The sequence below is a fragment of the Citrus clementina genome, unplaced genomic scaffold, assembly GCF_000493195.1.
Source record: "Citrus clementina cultivar Clemenules unplaced genomic scaffold, Citrus_clementina_v1.0 scaffold_2, whole genome shotgun sequence".
Taxonomy (NCBI): domain Eukaryota; kingdom Viridiplantae; phylum Streptophyta; class Magnoliopsida; order Sapindales; family Rutaceae; genus Citrus; species Citrus x clementina.
The window spans coordinates 28,536,998-28,555,640 of record NW_006262688.1 but is presented as its reverse complement, the minus strand read 5'-3'; the positions used below and the strand labels follow the sequence as shown (position 1 = coordinate 28,555,640).

General features: G+C 35.6%; 1 pseudogene; it reads right to left on the bottom strand.

Moving 5' to 3' along the window:
• Window positions 1-15,769: 15,769 nt before the first annotated feature.
• Window positions 15,770-18,181, bottom strand: LOC112100793 (annotated as a pseudogene).
• Window positions 18,182-18,643: the final 462 nt, after the last annotated feature.

Here is an 18,643-nt window from a genome sequence, read left to right as displayed (position 1 = left end):
TGTTAGTGTTACAATTTCGTAAATCATTATTTCCCAAAATAAACCCTAAAATCAAATATTCAAAATCGAAACCAAATCCAAATCACCCACCCCAATCACTGCAATCACGGCCGACGCTGCTCACCGGCGCGACAGCTTCTTCTCTGCTCACCAGCCACCGCGCGCCAGCCACTTCTCTGCTCGAGCCACTGCGCGACAGTTTATGCTTTGCGCGACAACTTCTTCTCTACTCACCAGCCACCGCGCGCCAGCCACTTCTCCACTCATCAGCCACCGCGCGACAGTTTATGCTTTGCTCGATAGTTTCTGCTTTGCGCGATAGCTTCTTCTCTACTTGCCAGCCACCGCGCGCCAACCACTTCTCCACTCGCCAGCCACCGCGTGACAGCTTATCTACTCGCCAGCCACCACGGGCCAGCCACTTCTCCACTCGACAGATTCTGCTTTGCTCGCTAGCGAGTAGCCACCGTACTCCAATAGGTATGTCAGGCCTTGTTTCTTTGATTTTCTACAGCAGCCAAATAAAAACAAATGTCCAGCACTTTTTTTTATTTTTTTAATTTCATTTTCCTCCGGTTGTTTTAATGTCTATTACCGTGTAGATATAAATTGCATGATTTACAATATATAACTGCTAATTATGTTTATAAAATGGCTACTGATTGTATGTTGGACAGTGGCTATATTTACTTATTTAAATTTTATTTTGACATTATAATTGTTCTAATTTTATAGAATGGTTGACAACGTTGGTGAAGTACAAATTAGTGATGAAGTGCAACAAGTTAATAGTGAAGAAGAGGTCAGTGGTAGTAAAAAAAGAAAAATTGAGTTGAGATCATTTGTGTGGAAGCATTTTTCGAAGCTACCTGGAGGACTTAGAGCTAAGTGTCATTATTGCGGAAAAAGTTATGCAGCCCATAGTAATTCTAGAACAAGTGGTTTGTCGACTCATTTGGATAGATGTAAAGTGCGCAAAAAAATGAAGGCTGCAAATGATGCAAAACAACAGACATTAGTTTGTAAAAAGGGTAAAGGTAAAGATGATGGTACTGCTAAGGTTATACACATAGGATTTAATAGAGAGGCTTGTAGAATGGCACTTGTGAGAATGATAATTAAAGATGAGTTACCTTTTAAATTTGTAGAGGCTGAAGGGTTTTTGGAGTTCATGGAAACTTGTTGTCCGAAATTTGAGGTACCATCTCGAAGAACAATTACAAGGGATATTCTTGAATTGTATCAAAATGAAAAGGGGCTGCTGAAAAGTATTTTGAGTGCAAATAAACAGAGAGTATGCATTACCACAGACACATGGACTTCAATTCAAATGTCAAACTTTATGGTAGTTACAGCTCACTTTATTGATGAAGAGTGGGTTTTGCACAAGAGGATTCTCACTTTCACACCTATTTCTAATCACAAAGGAGATGGCATTGGGAAGTTAATTGAAAATTGTTTGATTGATTGGGGGATTGAGAAGTTGTTCACAATTACAGTGGATAATGCAAGTGCTAATACACTTGCAATAGCTTATGTGAAGAAGAAGTTGGCAAATTGGAGTGGAAATTCGATGGTTTTGAATGGTTTATATATGCATGTGAGGTGTTCAGCGCATATAATCAACTTAATTGTGCAAGATGGGTTGTCACAAGTGAGTCAATCAATAGCTAGTATCCGAAATGCGGTGAAATATGTTAGATCATCTCCGGCAAGATTACAAAAGTTCAAAACATGTGTTGATAGGGAGAAAATCTCACGTGGGGGGCTTATGGTATTAGACGTGCCGACTCGGTGGAATTCAACATATTTGATGTTAGAAAAAGCGGTAGCATTTGAGAAAGCATTTGAGAGGCTAAAGGAAGATGATGGCCATTATACAAACTGGTTTGATGAGGATGAGAGTGAAAAAAGGAGGGTGGGGCCACCAATTGATAAGGATTGGGAAAATGCAAAGAGGTTAGTCAAGTGTCTTTCGATTTTTTATCATGTGACTTTAAAATTCAGCAGCTCTTTAACAGTCACTTCCAATAATTTCTTGAATGAAATGTGGAAAGTTTATATTCATTTGAAGTCACTTGTTGATTCTAATGATTTTTTGTTAAATCAAATGGGTTACAAGATGGAGGAAAATTTTGTCAAGTATTGGGGTCATTTTTTTGAAAAGGTTAACATGTTGTTGATTGTGGCAAATGTGCTTGATCCTCGCTGCAAACTTGACTTTGTTATATGGTGTTTTAGTAGCTTGTATGATATTAGAAAGGTTGATGAATTGAGAGCTAATATTAAAGAGTTGTTGTTGAAGCTTCTTGAAAGCTATGGTGGTGAGAGTAACCCAAATAGAGGTGAGAGATGTATGGTTGTTCATGATGGTGCTAGTAGTAATATTGAGTCATTTGATCCTTTTACACAATTTAAAAAGATGAAAGAAAGTTCAAATGATGATATGAGTGGAAAAAATGATGTTGAAAAGTACTTGTCAGAGACTTGTGAGAGTGCTAGTAATTCCCAGTTTGATATTTTGACTTGGTGGAAATTGAATGGGCCTCGGTATCCTATTTTATCTCAAATTGCCAAAGATGTTTTGGCAATTCCGGTGTCTACTGTGGCTTCTGAATCAGCAATTAGCACAGGAGGGCGCATTCTCGATCCTTTTAGGAGTTCTTTAACTCATAAAACAGTCGAGTCATTAATATGCACTCAAAATTGGCTTCGCTCAACTCTATTAGGAGAGCGTACAATACAACCAAGTCAAGAAGAAGCTGAATTCTATGAATTAGTTGAAACAGGTAATATTGTAATTTATTATGTTATTTTTTTCTATTTAACTTATAACATTTTGTATATTAGAATTAATTATTTTAATATAATTGTTTCAATTTCTTGAAGAATTTTTGAGGCCAATGCAATCTCAAGAACAACAGCAAGTAGCTGAGGAGTAAATGATAGTTGATTGATGTTGCTTACCAATAAGTTTTCTTTTTTTTTAAACTAGCTTCTTATCATATAGATTGTTTATTTAATTATTTATTAATAGTTAGTAAGATATTAGTGATAAAATGTGTTTTGAATACTTTGTATTTATTGTTAATATTTATAATGAAAAGAATCGAAAAAACCGAACCGAACCAAACCGAACCGAAAAGAACCGTTTGAGTTCGGTTCTTTTTTAGTTCGGTTCTTATTCGGTTCTTTTTATAAAATAACCGAATTAAATCGGTTCTACTTAATTTCGAACCGAACCGAACCGAACCGAATCGTGCCCACCCCTACTTTTGACTAAAATTCACTTTTTTAAATTAAAAACCTTATTTTGTAACGTGCCCTCCGCAACTCGTTGGAATCAAAAGCATTTATTACAAATTCGAGTACTTTTTTCGTTTGTGCACTTTTGCACTTTTTTACAGATTTATTATAAACAAATAATTATAATTTAATTTCAGCAGCACTTAATTAATTAAAAACGAATTTTAAATCTTTAACTACTTCAATGAACCAAATTATATTATCCACTAATCACTTTTTATCTATTTATCAAAAGTAATCAATCCTTCTCAATTAATTGTTTCTTTTTTTAATTTTAATTTACTCCTAGGTCTCAAATATATCATAATATGAGGAAGTAGTGTTTATACAACAGAACCCAATTATTATAAACACCCAAAAAAAAAAAAAAAAAGAGGGCAGAGCGAGAGAAAGAAAACAAAAAAGATGGAAAATTTATAGGATACAATGAATTTCAGTAAATTAAACAGAAGGTTGCATTTTCAAAGTTTTGGATACGTGTTTACATCATTACTTAACAACGAGCACGTGTATATAGTAAATTTATTATAGCATTCAACTATCTGATTCTACTAGCTGAAGATGATATAGCAATAATTAATCGTTCAAAAGTAGTATTATCTTATTTTTTAAAAAAATAATAAACAAAGGTGGGGAAATTGAAAAGGTTTAAAAGAGCATATTAATTGAATTTGTTTGAGCGCAAGACTTTTAGCATCCATGCGAGAGGGGACACCGGACACTCTTACAAGTCAGTCAACTCTTAGTAAACGTTTTGATTGCAAGTTTGCGTCGGTGATGATGACCCTAGCTTGACCTGAAATTTCGTAGTAAACCTTCAAATTGAGACAAAAATTTTGTAACAATTTCCACGCATGAAACAATCCAGTCAACATCTTTCGCTCGCTACTTTAATTTCTCACCACAAACTCGAAGACAATAATTCATTTTTTTTTATGAGAACACAGAACATGCTTTGATATATAAAATATATGATAATTTTATTTATTACATTTGTTTTTGTTTCAATGTTATATTAGTAGTTATTATAAAGTACATCTAGTTGTTCAAATAAAGGGTAAATAATATAAAGAGTGCGTGTGTAAATTGTAATCATTTATTAAACTTAGTAGGGTCTGTGTTATAATCAGCAATCTTAATCATTTAAATTTGATTCTAAAGGGGGAATCTGATATGGTATGTTTCATTTTATTGGTTGACAACGTTCATAAATATTTGTATTGCTGTTTCCTTCAGAAGTTTTGGCTTCTGTGTAAGGAAGAGAAGGAATAAGATTATTGAACTCAGAAAAAGTGACATGGATTAACAGAGAAAGAGAGATGTTTTTTAGTGTAATATTAAAGATAGCCATTCATTTTTGTATGGCTTAAAACCATTTTATTTAAGTCAATGGCAACCCCACAAGAGAGTAGTCCTCCATGACATTTGCAGAAAACAATAATAAAGAATAGGCTAAATGAAGCCATTGACATGATTTTTTGTGATTACTTTTCAATGTGGGGGTAAAATAATGAAGAAAATTTCCACCTCAGAGTTTTTTTTTTTTTGAACTCATTAAATATCATGTTACTTTATTACATATAGATATTTACAACTGCTATGACAACAGGTCATTATATACCTGAGACTTATATTATTATATTTTTTATTCTATGAAGTACATGTCCAGCCAAATACCCCTCACGAGGGAGGGATGCCTTTACTCCACTCGCATTTCGCAAGGGAGAAAGACGTTATAAGTAATCTCCACACAATTATGCTTAATTGAGAGAGTTTTTGAGTTCGTGAAGACTCGAACTATTGCCCTTATAGTCATGCTTAACTTTAAGGGTAATGGTTCACCACTTGGCTACAAGCTCAAGTGGCCACCTCAGAGTTTTAAGTTAAGCCTAGCACACCTCTAGTTAAATTCTTTTGCCACCCATATGGACAGATTCAAATCTCAAACTTTTTGTATCAACTCAAAAGATTTCGACAACTAAATTATCTATCACTTGCGAAAAGCGTAGTGTGTGCCTTAGGCTCCAATTCGAGATAAACCAATGAGAAGAAGAAGAACATTTGTCATTAATTGCATGTTATTCATTTATTTATTTTACATTCATCATTGGCAAAATTAAACCTAAATATTACCGAAAGATCATTCCTTCACTGATTCAGACATTAACAACTATGTTGAAGAATCTGATTCAATCTCTCTTCCGGATATATGTCGAGAAGAAGATGAGAAAGGTTTTGGAGGCATTTGCAAATCGTCAATACTCCCTTCTAAAATTTCCAAAACTTTTTGTCACAGAGGAGCGATCAACGCCTTAGTCATAGCTCAGGTAATATTTTAACCTATATATTGTTCTTCCTATGGCGCTGATGGGAGCAAAATCATTTTCCTTGGGGTGAAATGTTGCAAGGGCCGAAATCTGAGACCTTCGGAAAGGAATTAGGATCTAGCAGGATGTTGTGAGACTTAAATGTTGAAATGAAGACTGCACACATCACATCCGTTCTGTAAATACTCGATCCCGCGAGCCTTTTCTAAAGCAACCTAGCTCATGGAGTTTCTGCCAACTACTCTCCTTGGGAACTATAAGTCTATCAATAAAGGAATGCTCTTTCAGCGATAGTTATGCTTTATTTTTTTTCAATGATGTGTTTAAAAATAGACTAAAGTTTTTGTATGCTTTATGCACCCTGTGCTTGCATGGGAAGGTATCATAGGTGCAGAGGTTTCCTCTCTATAAAATGTTTTTATATTAATTTTGTGCCACTATAATGAACTCTGTTGTGTTTCATTTGGTATGTAATCTGCCATAAATGGAATAAGATTTAGCAGTATAGTTCCTAATAATCATCTACTTTACAAGTTGAAATTTCTAAGGGCCTACTTCATAATCAGAGACGACGGTGCACATTTTGGAAAACTTTTGAAGTCTCACTTCGTTGCTTATCTGAAACTAAATGATTAATCAAAAGATTCATCAGCAATTAGGTAGTATTGATTTTAGTAGGGAAGGATAGCGGGGTATAATAAATAATAGCAAAAAAGACACCTACACTCTAATGTTTGAAAAAATAATTATAAAAACTCCCAAGTCTTCAATAAAAGACAACAAGGTTATTTTTTTGTTGTTGCTATAATACCCTTTAACTCTATAAATCTAAAAATTTACTCTAAAATTTTATAATCTATAGAAATATGACATTAAAATAAATGTAATAATATATACATTTGAAAAATATCTAAAAATATATTTTTATATTTTACAATCTATTTGACTTATTTTATTATATTGAAGTAATTTTTAAAATAAATAGAAATATAATATTAAAATTAATTAATTAAAATCAAAATTATTTTGAATATTATGTAAAAATAATTTTAATATTATTAAAAGGGATATATTTTGTTAATTGTAAAATTCAACCCAAAGACTTTATTTAAAATCTTTATAACAAATACAAATCTATTATTAAAATAAATATAATAATTTAAATTTTTATATTATTTTAAATGTCAAAAATAATTTAATATTATTAGTTTACTAGATAGATTATATTATTTATATTAAATTTTAATTAAATAAAAAACTTCAAAGTCAATTTCCTAATTAATAAATTAAAAGGGTATTACGATTAAAAATGGTCTTGATGTCTCATTTTAAAAACTTGAGAGTTTTTGTAATTATTTTCTCACACCTTAAGGGTATAATTATCTTTTTTCCTCAATAATATTATAAATTGAAAAAATTCATCCATAGTTGTATTAATGTTGTATCACTCGAACACATCAAAGATTTTAAGCGATAAATAAAACAGCCACAATCAAACAAAAACTCAATTTAGTGGTTTTCAAGCGTTCCAAAAACAAGGACTAAATAATTTAGCTTATAATCGGGGAAAATTTGAAATAAATTAACAATATCCCTTTTTAATTGTAATCTTCTGCTATCTAGATCAATTGATTGCACCTGCCTCAACATCAGCAGAGACAAAGGGCATTGGAGGGATCTCCAAGCTTTGTAAATCAGCTTCAAGCATTTGTAATACAATTGGTATGGAAGGTCTCTCCGTGCGATTCCATTGAATGCACCAAAGTGCCACAATTGCAAGCTTTCTGGCAATTCCCTCATCCCCATCTTCCTCAAAATCCAAACAGAGCTTTTGTCCTTGCCTCATTCTATTGTAAATCCACTCCGGAAAATATATTTGGCTCTGAATTTCAACCGCAGGATCATTATTTTTTCTGCATCCGACCATCTCTAACAGCATCATTCCGTAACTGTAAACATCAGACTTGTAAGAGATCTCACCAAAATTCCTGGAGAAAAGTTCAGGTGCAATGTAGCCAGAAGTGCCTCTGGCAGCTGTCAGAGATACAATGCTTATGTCCTTTGAGCACAACTTAGCCAGTCCAAAATCTGAAATCTTCGGTTGAAAATTATGGTCTAATAATAAATTGTGAGGCTTGATTTCGAAGTGCAGGATCCTCTGGTTGCATCCTTGGTGCAAGTACTCCACTCCACTCCACGGGCAACGCCAAATGCAATCTTCCTCAGCTTCTCCCAACTCAATTGACGATGACTTGAGCTATTTGTCTTTGAGAAGATGAATTTCTCAAGTGATCCATTGGGCATAAACTCGAAAATAAGAGCACGCCTGTTTCCTTCAGAGCAAAATCCCAGAAGCCGAACAATGTGGAAGTGGTGAATCCTGCCAATTGTGGCCACTTCATTGATGAACTCTTGTCCATTTCCTTTTAAATGTTCCAACATCTTGACAGCAACTGGAATTCTGTTGAAGAGCTTTCCTCTGAACACGCTTCCGTAACCTCCCTGACCGAGCCTGTGCTTAAATCTGCTTGTTATTTTCTTCAGTTCTTTGTAAGTATATCTGGTGGGATTGACTGTCCTGTAGTTTTCGAGGAACTTCTCCACCTTTAGTTGAGTCTCTTTTTCTTTTTCAGATTCTCTTGATCTGTAAATGAGAAATATCACTAATGCAAAGAGGGTGATGCCTCCAATGCTTGTGCTTGTGGATATTATACTTATAGATAAAAGGGCCAGGACTATCTGTTACAATAAAATGAGATGCTGAAAGTTAGTTAAAAAATCTACTCAAACAATAAAATGAGATGCTAAAAGTTTGGACCCGTGCAAGCTTAACTTGGTAGCACAAAGACTCAATATTATTTGATTGGGTTTTAACAAGTCCCTCTCATGTGACCATCTCATATAGGTATTTGTCCATAACTTAAATGATGATTAGATATCATATTCACATGGGTGGAGAGATAATTAGGTTGTCATTTAACTAAATAATGAAAAAATACTAATAAGCAGAAGATGAAATTAGTTGAACTGCAAAATAAGCATTCTTTTACCTTGCACACTTCAATTTAAAATTTTAACTTTTACTCAAGTACACAGTGAAAACACCAAAATGATCACAATTAGAAATCCCTGTCATTATGCTTTTTCTTTTGCCTTTCTGCATTCACAAAATGATTTTTTTTTTCCCTCGTCTCTTATTCCATGTGAATATTGAGGGTCACTTGATTAAACAAAATTTTTTTCTCAACAAATTTGCCATCATGAACGTATATTGGCTCTTACATAAAAAGTTGACAAAGACAATCATAGAGAAAAAGTATTAGTATAATAATTCTGCTTAATTTGTATTCATTGAGGACGCAAGAAAATATAATAGATTAAACTTTTATCAGGCATTGTAAGTTTAATCAATCTCTCACCATTAACAAAATTAATTGTAATGTATTCAAGATTAAATTGACGGGGTACAGAAAAATAGTACTATCTATTTGGTCCTGAGTAGTATCAGTTTTTGTTCAAACAGTCAAATCAGCCTTTATAGCAATGATATTCGCCATACAGATTAGGGGTGGGTAAAATTATATTTGCCGCCAAAAAAAGGAATCGTCAGTTTTTTTTTAATAAAAAAAAATCCATCGATTTACATGAGAGAAAATAAAATTTCAAAAAAACTAGAAAAACGCAAAAGAAATTACAGGGCAAATTAAGAAAAAAAACTAACTAAATCGAACCAAATTGATTGGACTTTCAGTTCAGTTCAAATTATTATTTTTTTGAAAAACTGACCATCGGAATTCAACTATATCTAACCTTTGCTCAGTGCCCACCCCTATTAATATAGATGGCTTCTTTAATTTTTAACTTTCTAGCAATTGTACTTACACTTTTACAATCGAAAAAAATAATGCAAGGCCTAATTATTATTATTATTTTTTTCATTTATACTGCTCTGATCACTTTTCCGGCGTATAAAACAATGATAATAAATTCAACTTATTATTTTTATTGTTAGCTAAATAGAGACGATGCTTTCACTTTCAAGCACTGTAGAGAGAGGTGACTGAGGAAAAGTATGGCTACTTACGTTTTTGGTGTTTAACGGCAACGCAGATTGTCGAATTGCTTGTAGTATTGAACCCACAATAAACGCAGATTCTCGAATTGCTTGTAGTGTTGAACCCACAATAATTCCCTGAATTTTCGCAGTCGTAGCTGTTGTACGCGGAATGCGGAATCAAGCGCACCAAATAATTATTGAAAAATAAAGGACACAAGAATTTACGTGGTTCGGTAATTAAACCTACATCCACGGAGGCAAGAAAGAATAATTGTTTATTAAACAATTAATAGAATACAATATTTGAGTAACGAATCTCACTTCCTAGAAAGCCAAATATACTCAGTACTTTCACACTCTGCAAGAAAGATAAATTCCCCAGACACACTTCTCTCACTTCTCTCAAAAGTTTAGAAACTTATAAGCTTAACAATTATGGGATGATTTCAAATGAATGAAATCCTTAGCTATTTATAGGAAAAATGTTGGCACTATGCAAAGAATAAAATAATTGAAAATATAATAAATAATAATTATTATTTTCAATACATCCCCTTTTTCCATTCTTTCTTTTCGGCTAACAAAAACCGAATTGGATTTTGCTTCTCCAAAGCCTTCATGCTAACAGTTACAAAGTTGGCATTTGCTTCTGACTTTTCAACAATTCTCCACCTCGGCGAAAATTTATCCAAATCTGAGCCGATTGACAATGATCCGCCAAACTTCATCCCTCACATGATCCTCAAAAGGATCCACATTGGCTGCATCTATCCGACTGCCTACGTACTCAAAATTTGGGATCAAGCCAACCGTAGTTCATAATAATCCGTATAAAGATTTACTCAATCTGTACACACGATTTTCCTTTTCCAGCAACTTTGAAACCACAAGGCTGAGTCATATAGATTTCCTCCTCCAAATCTCCATGTAAGAACGCCGTCTTAACATCCAACTGAGCCAACTCTAACTCATACTCTGTAACTAAGGCAAGTAGGATACGAATGGAAGTATATTTTACAACTGGAGAGAAAACTTCATTGTAGTCAATACCTTCCTTTTGAACAAAACCTTTTGCCCCGAGCCTTGCCTTGTATCGAGGAGTTGCTTGATTCGGAGATCCTTGCTTTTTGGTGTAGACCCATTTATTGCCAATAGTCCTTTTCCCCTTTGGTAACTTTACAAGTTCCCAAGTCTGGTTTTGATGGAGAGATTTCATCTCTTCCTCCATGACTAGCTTCCACTGATCACTTTCACTGCTGCGTAATGCTTCACCGAAAGTGTTGGGGATGTCATCATCAATAACTGGAAGTGCATAGGCTACCACCATATCTTTAGTAAGCCATCCGAGTTTCTTTATCTCTCTTCTTGGCCTCCTTGTTGCTATAAAATCATCATTATCTACATCATCAATTGTTTCTTCATTTTGTGGGACATCAGAAGAAACAATCTCTTCTTCAACTCTAGGTGTCAACTCCATAGTTGAACCATTCATTGATGTAGAGCTAATTGGTACATATGGAGTTACATCAAACTCCACCCGCTGCAATACCTCTGTGGTCTTGTTCTCCACCTGCTGAGAACTTGAAGCTTTTATCATTGAAGCTTCATCAAATGTGACATCTCTACTGCACACAAATTTTTTGTCTTCGAGATCCCAAAGCTTGAAGCCCTTTACTCTACCTTTGAATCCCACAAAGATAGCTTTTCTAGCACGAGGATCCAGTTTACCATCTTTGACATGATAATAAGCTGGACACCCGAATACACGAAGGGAATCATAGTCTTGTGCATACTTTCCAGACCATATTTCCATAGGAGTTTTACCTCCAATTGCAGCAGAAGGCAACCGATTTACCAAGTGACTTGCGTAGCTCACAGCTTCAGCCCAAAACTTTTTATCTAAACCAGCATTAGATAACATACACCGTACCTTCTCTAGTAAAGTACGATTCATACGCTCAGCCACACCGTTCTGTTGCGGAGTATGTCTCACCGTGAAATGTCTTTTAATACCCTCATTCTGGCATACTTGCAAGAATGGATCAGAAGTATATTCACCCTCATTATCAGATCGTAATACTTTGATCTTTCTGCCAGTTTGAGTCTCCACCAATTTCTTCCATTTCACGAAAATCTCTAGAACCTCATCCTTTGCTCGCATGGTGTACACCCATACACGTCTAGAGAAATCATCAACAAGTATAACAAAATAATGGCTTCCACCAATTGATGCAGTCTTGGTTGGTCCCCATACATCACTATGAACATATTCAAGGATCTCACGAGTATCGTGATTAGCTGTACCAAACTTGACCATTGTTTTCTTGCCTACTACACAATGCTCACAGAAATTTAATTTACAGGTTTTGGTACCTTTTAAGAGTCCATGCCTCATCAGAGTTTGCAAAAACTTCTCTCCTACATGTCCCAGTCGTACATGCCATAGCTTGGTGGTGTCACTGTGCGCCTAAAAAATATTTGCTTCATCAGTTGTACCTCCCTTCAAATAGTACAGATTGTGACGCCGAACCCCTTGCAGAATCACCATAGCCCCATGTGTAAACTTCATTGTGCCATCTTCAATGGTAACCTTGTAGCCTTTAGCTTCCAAAGCACCCACAGAAATTAGATTTTTCTTTATCTCTGGAACAAATCTAACCTCTTTGAGTTCTCTGACCATTCTATCAAACATTTTGAGCCGAATTATTCCTATCCCCATTGTGCGACAAGGTTTATCATTCCCCATCACAACTGCACCGGATTCCAGATTACGAAAATCTGCAAACCATTCCTTAATAGGACACAAATGATAGGTTGCTCCAGTATCAAGTATCCACTCGCTCGAACTAGCCACACATGCTGCAGGAGTGATACTTAGTGAATAATCAGAATCCTCATCTTTCCGTGCCATGTTTGCTGCTGCTGGTTTCTTCCCATCTCTCTTTTGAGCCTTTGGACAATCTTTTCTCCAATGGCCCTTTTCATGACAAAAGGCACACTCATCTCGAGCTATATTTCTGCTTCTCGATTTGGATCGAGAATTCTTTCCACCACGCTTCTTCTTTTTCTCCATCGCCCAATCTCTGCTCACCAAAGTTTCAGACGATGCTCGTTCAGAATTTTTATCATTATTCCGAATCTCCAAACTAGTCAATGCTGTGCAAACATCTTTGAAGACGATCACACTCTTCCCATATATCAAAGTAGTCACAAAATGGCTATATTCCTCTGGTAGTGAGTGTAACAGAATCATAGCCTTGACTTCATCTTTAATATCTTCATCAAGATTCTTCAAATCAGCAAGTAACTTTTCAAATCTTGAAACATGATCGTGCATTGACACCCCAGACTTCATTCGAAAGCCATATACTTGGCTCATAGCATGAAGACGATTTTCAGGACTTTTCACCAGGTACTTCTCTTCCAATGTACGCCACAAAGTCACTGCACACTCCTCATCTTTCACCAAGTATTTCACCTCCTTGGTCAAACAAGATCTGATCTGACCACATGCTTTCTCATTCATACGATCCCAAATTTCTTCATCATACAAGTGTCTTTTATTTTTCAAAACAACATCGAGATCGATTTGAATAAGGGCATCCATAACTTCGCGCCTCCACATGCTGAAGTTGATTTTCCCATCAAACTTTTCAACATCGATCTTCTGGCCTCCTATAATAGGTGCTGAATAGCGATTTGAAAAATCTCGCCTCCCACCTGAAGTGTCTCCTGAAATAGTCTCGGTAGATCTCTCCCCACTTCTGGAAGTTTCACCTTCTACCATTTTCTCAACGAACTATTTCTACTTGAAAAACAGTATCTATGATGTTAATTTCGCGTGAATAAATGCACCAGGAAAGTTCCCAAGAAACTGGACGGGAACCCGGTCCCAATTAAAAATCAGAATCCTTAGACTCTTATCGCCTTTTTGACAGAACTTTCCTAGACATGTAAAAATACACACTACTTACAATAGACTGTCTCCCAAGTACAAATGGCCGTCTCCACCGTATTCGTGAATAGTACCGTATACGGGAATAGTACCGTATACGGGAATAGTACCGTATACGTGAATAGTACTATACAGGAATAATACCATATATGTAACCGTATACTGAATAGTACTATATACAAATATAATACCGTATACATGAACAGTATTGTATCCCCCAAAGTACGAACCTTCGGTTCTGATACCACTTGTTGTGCGCGGAATGCGGAATCAAGCACACCAAATAATTACTGAAAAATAAAGGACACAAGAATTTACGTGGTTCGGTAATTAAACCTACATCCACGGAGGTAAGAAAGAATAATTGCTTATTAAACAATTAATATAATACAATATTTGAGTAACGAATCTTACTTCCCAGAAACCCAAATATACCCAGTACTCTCATACTCTGCAGGAAAGATAAATTCCCCAGACACACTTCTCTCACTTCTCTCAAAAGCTTAGAAACTTATAAGCTTAACAATTCTGGGATGATTTCAAATGAATGAAATCCTTAGCTATTTATAGGAAAAATGTTGGCACTATGCAAAGAATAAAATAATTAAAAATATAATAAATTATTATTATTATTTTCAATACATCCCCTTTTTCCATTCTTTCTTTTCGGCTAACAAAAACCGAATTGGATTTTGCTTCTACAAAGCCTTCATACTAACAGTTGCAAAGTTGGCATTTGCTTCTGACTTTTCAACAGTAGCATCCATCAAGAGCTTCCCATCTTAAGAGTACTGGAGTTGCCCTCGCCGTCGTAGCAACATCCTGGAAAGGTAATCCAGCAGGAATCTGAACTGTTCGAGATTTTCTGCAGGATGGAGGCATATACTCCATTGAATATTCGCTATATATGGCATACACATAATTGTTTTCATTGCTAAGACAATTGATCGGTGCAATTAGTTCAACAGAAGTCCGTTCTAATTCTACAGCAACCTTCGAAGTGCAGTTACATAAAGCGTAACTTTTGTTAAAGGGAAGAAAACAGAATTTGGAGTGTGTGAGGTTGAAAGAGATAAGAAATTGAAACTGGCATGCCATCTCATTCACATCTGTAATGGTAATACTGCTGTCCAGATAAGAAATTTCTTGGATATAATAATCTTGGGAGGAAGGAAGATGCCAGATTGTCTTGTCACTTAAGCATGACAATTCAAACCCTTCAAGGCCACAAGATGTTGGTTGAGTTTTGAGTCTGAAGGGATATCTGATACTTGGGCTACTATTACTACAATTTGTTGGTTGACAGAATTCATATTTATCTGTCTTCTTGTCTTCGCAGAAGCTTTGGCTAATGTACATGTGTTAGGTAAGAAGAGGAAGAGGATTATTAAACTCATCACGAGGGACATGAAAGGAGAGGGAGAGCGGATTTTGAGTTATGCTTTTGGAGTAATGAGGGAGAGCAGAATTTGATTGTCAATTTGTCATGGAAAAAGGTAGGAAAATGGGTTTCTTTTAATTGCTTCTGTTCTTTCCTTATTTCTTTTCTCCTTTTTCTAAGTCAATGGTAGCCCCAAAGAGACTAGTCAACTTCAAAATCTGTCAATATCAGATGCATGCAGGAACAGGATGAGACTTGTTGTTTGTGATATAGATTTTAGTGAGAGTTGGGAAAGTAATTTTTAGGTAAAGAAATGAGAAAATTATGTTTTTAAGATCAGTAAGTAATGTTGTTCTTTAAAAACGGGTAATTCCTAGCAGCTACCCTCCGCTTACCATGATAAATCAGTGTGAGAATAAGGGTGTGTTTAGTACTGATGGGAACTATGTGCCTTTTAATTCACCACTATTGTGAGATGGAATTAGTAGCTATTAAGTAAAAGTGGATGCGTGGTGATATTTAGATGTCTGCCATTTACTTTAGTAATTGTACTTTAAATTACGTTGAGCAGGAGCAGAGAGTTCAAAGCATACACTAGCTCGATCAGATATGCAGCAAGCAGCGTTTCAATAGTTTGACAAATGTACATTATCACATGACAAACGTACATCATATTCTAGTCGATATGAGCAAAATTGAAATATTCACATCGAACAATGAATCGTACTGAAAATTTTCAACATAATATTATAGAAGCTCTGGTAGCATAAGGACAATTTATTTCTTTTTTACATATATCATTGCCAAAACTAAGCATAACTATCATTGAAAGAACATTCCTCAATCGATTCAGACACTAACAACTCTGTTGAAGAATCTGATTCAATCTCTCTTCCGGAGATATGTCGAGAAGAAGAGAAGAAAGGTTTCGGAGGCATTTGCAAATCGTCGATACTCCCTTCTAACATTTCCAAAACTTTTGTCATGGAAGGGCGATCAGCTGGCTTCACCTGAATACACCTTAAACCAATCACACACACAGTTTCCTTGCAATCATGGACTCGATTTCAGTCACATTCCGAAGCTCTAAATCACCTCCCTTATTTAATTGGTCATATACCCAAGATGGGAAATATGCTTTGCTTGAATGAGTTGCTTTCATATTAGAATTCCTTCTTCCTCCAGCCATTTCCAGCAACACCATCCCAAAACCGTAAACATCTGACTTGCAAGAAATAGTTCCAAAATTCCTTGAAATCAGCTCAGGTGCTATGTATCCTATGGTTCCTCTTGTGGCACTGATGGACACAAAATCATTTTCCTTGGGATGAAACTTTGCAAGGCCGAAATCTGAGACCTTTGGGATGAAATTATGATCTAGCAGGATGTTGTGAGGCTTAATGTCGAAATGAAGAATGCAGACATCACATCCGTTGTGTAAATACTCGATCCCACGGGCAGTTCCTGAAGCAACTTCGTGGAGTTTCTCCCAACTACAAGATTGGCCTCTACTTTCCTTAGGAAAGATATGCCTATCGAGTGATCCATTAGGCATAAACTCGTAGACAAGTGCGCGTTTGGATCCCTCAGAACAGAACCCTAATAACTGGACCACATTAACGTGGTGAATTATACCTATTGTTGAAACTTCATTGATGAATTCCTTTGCACTGAACTTGGAGTTCTCCAGCATTTTAACAGCAATCAAGCGACCGGTATGAAGCTGTCCTTTATAAACGGAACCAAAGCCACCTTGGCCTAATTTATGAAAGAAGTGGTTTGTCACGGCAATTATCTCAGGGTAAGAGTACCTTTTAGGCATCCACGATTGATGGTTGTGCAGAAATTTCTCAATATTATCAACTGTTTGCAATGTCGTTCTGTATTTGTGGATAAGGAACACGAGAAAGACTATTGGAGCAAGAATAAATCTACCAATTATCAGAACATCAACTGGAAACCCTGGTAAAGAGAACGTTTATTGAAAGTAAATAGTAGTAAGCAAAGCAATAAAAGAGGATCCTGGAGAGGAGATTTTACCTAACAGAGAAATTATCCCATAAATTACACTGTAAACTACAATTGGAGAGGGGGGAAAAAAATAAATAAGCTTTATACCTAATCAGAGAGATGATTCAGAAAAAAATTATACAGTAAAAGATTAGAGAATATATGAAGCCATCGCATTTATTAACGTCGAAAACACATGATCAAAAAGATATATAAGGATATGCTTACGTATAAAATATAAGAGGCAATTTATCTTTGCCACTACTCCTGCATTGAGGATGCAATCTGTTGCAAAAGTGGAAAGAAACAGAAATTAAAGGTCATATCGGTATGCTCATAGAGATAGTTCACAAATTCTTTATTACGTACAGTATTGAAAAGCAAAAACAAAGCCCTTGCATTTGAATGCATAAATAAATATAAGCATAAGCTTACAGAGAGGCATTGAGAGGCTCAAGCTCGAATCTGACCACGTAAGATCGAACCCTGACTCCAGCGATTTTCAGAGGTCTTCATAAGAAAGTTTGTCCACGCTCATATTAAGTACTACAGGAACCTTTGAAATGAAGGCGCATGAGTCTGGAAGATGTGATATACTGGTGGCGATTAAATCATATCCAACATAAACATAGACATTCGACTGATTGTTACTCAAACATGGAACTTTTGTATACGCCTGAACAACAATATTACTCTAGCAATTCACGTAATAAGCGTATGAATCGAGAAGGTAATGAAAAGATTTTTTGGAAGGGGAATAAGTTTGGGAAAAAGATTTGTACGGGAGGCTGCAGCTTCCATTGGCTAGGTTAACATCAGCAGCACTGATTGTAAGTTTATCATTGGAAATTCTCTTCACATAGTACTTTCCAGAATTGAATTCTAAGATGGTTTTGTTGCTCTCGCAAGAAAGTTCTAACTCCGGATGGCCGCATCCAGCTGGATCGCCCTTGAGGCGAAAAGGGTAGCTTATGTTTTTGACATCTCCACAAGAAGAAGAACACATTTTTACTTCAAGTTTTCTTGCTTCAATTTCACTGGTGATGAATACAAACATCAACAGACAAAACAGAAAAGTTGAGAAAATTGAAGCTTCGTCACTACTCATTGCTCCTCCAATTCCAAGATACAATTAATGAATTTGAATAAACTGAGCAGAACGGTATAAAAGTGTTAATGCGCTATGTTTTCTACAGTTTCACTTGCACGGTGAGAGGCGGGCTTTAAACTTATCATAGTTTAGTATACAACTATGTGATTGAATTAATTAGCGCTAAATAATTTTTTTAAAAATAATATTAATTATTCATAAAATGAAATCGACACGATGGAAGAAAATTTTTAATTACTGAGTGCTAGGCTTCAAGCATTAATGCAATGGAAGATAAAGGGACAAATCTAGATAAACATGTTCAATTTCGTTTCTTACTATAAATTTTGTATGCGGATGCCACGCAGCTTCTGAAGTCTCTTTCCACGATTTGTTTAGGTGGAAGCTTTCAGATTTCAATGGGGAAGTCAATACGGCAAAGTGAAGTCGCTTAATTTCCTGGTAATTGTAAATGAGTTAGCATCGGTGGGAATGGGATGATCCATCCATTCCCATC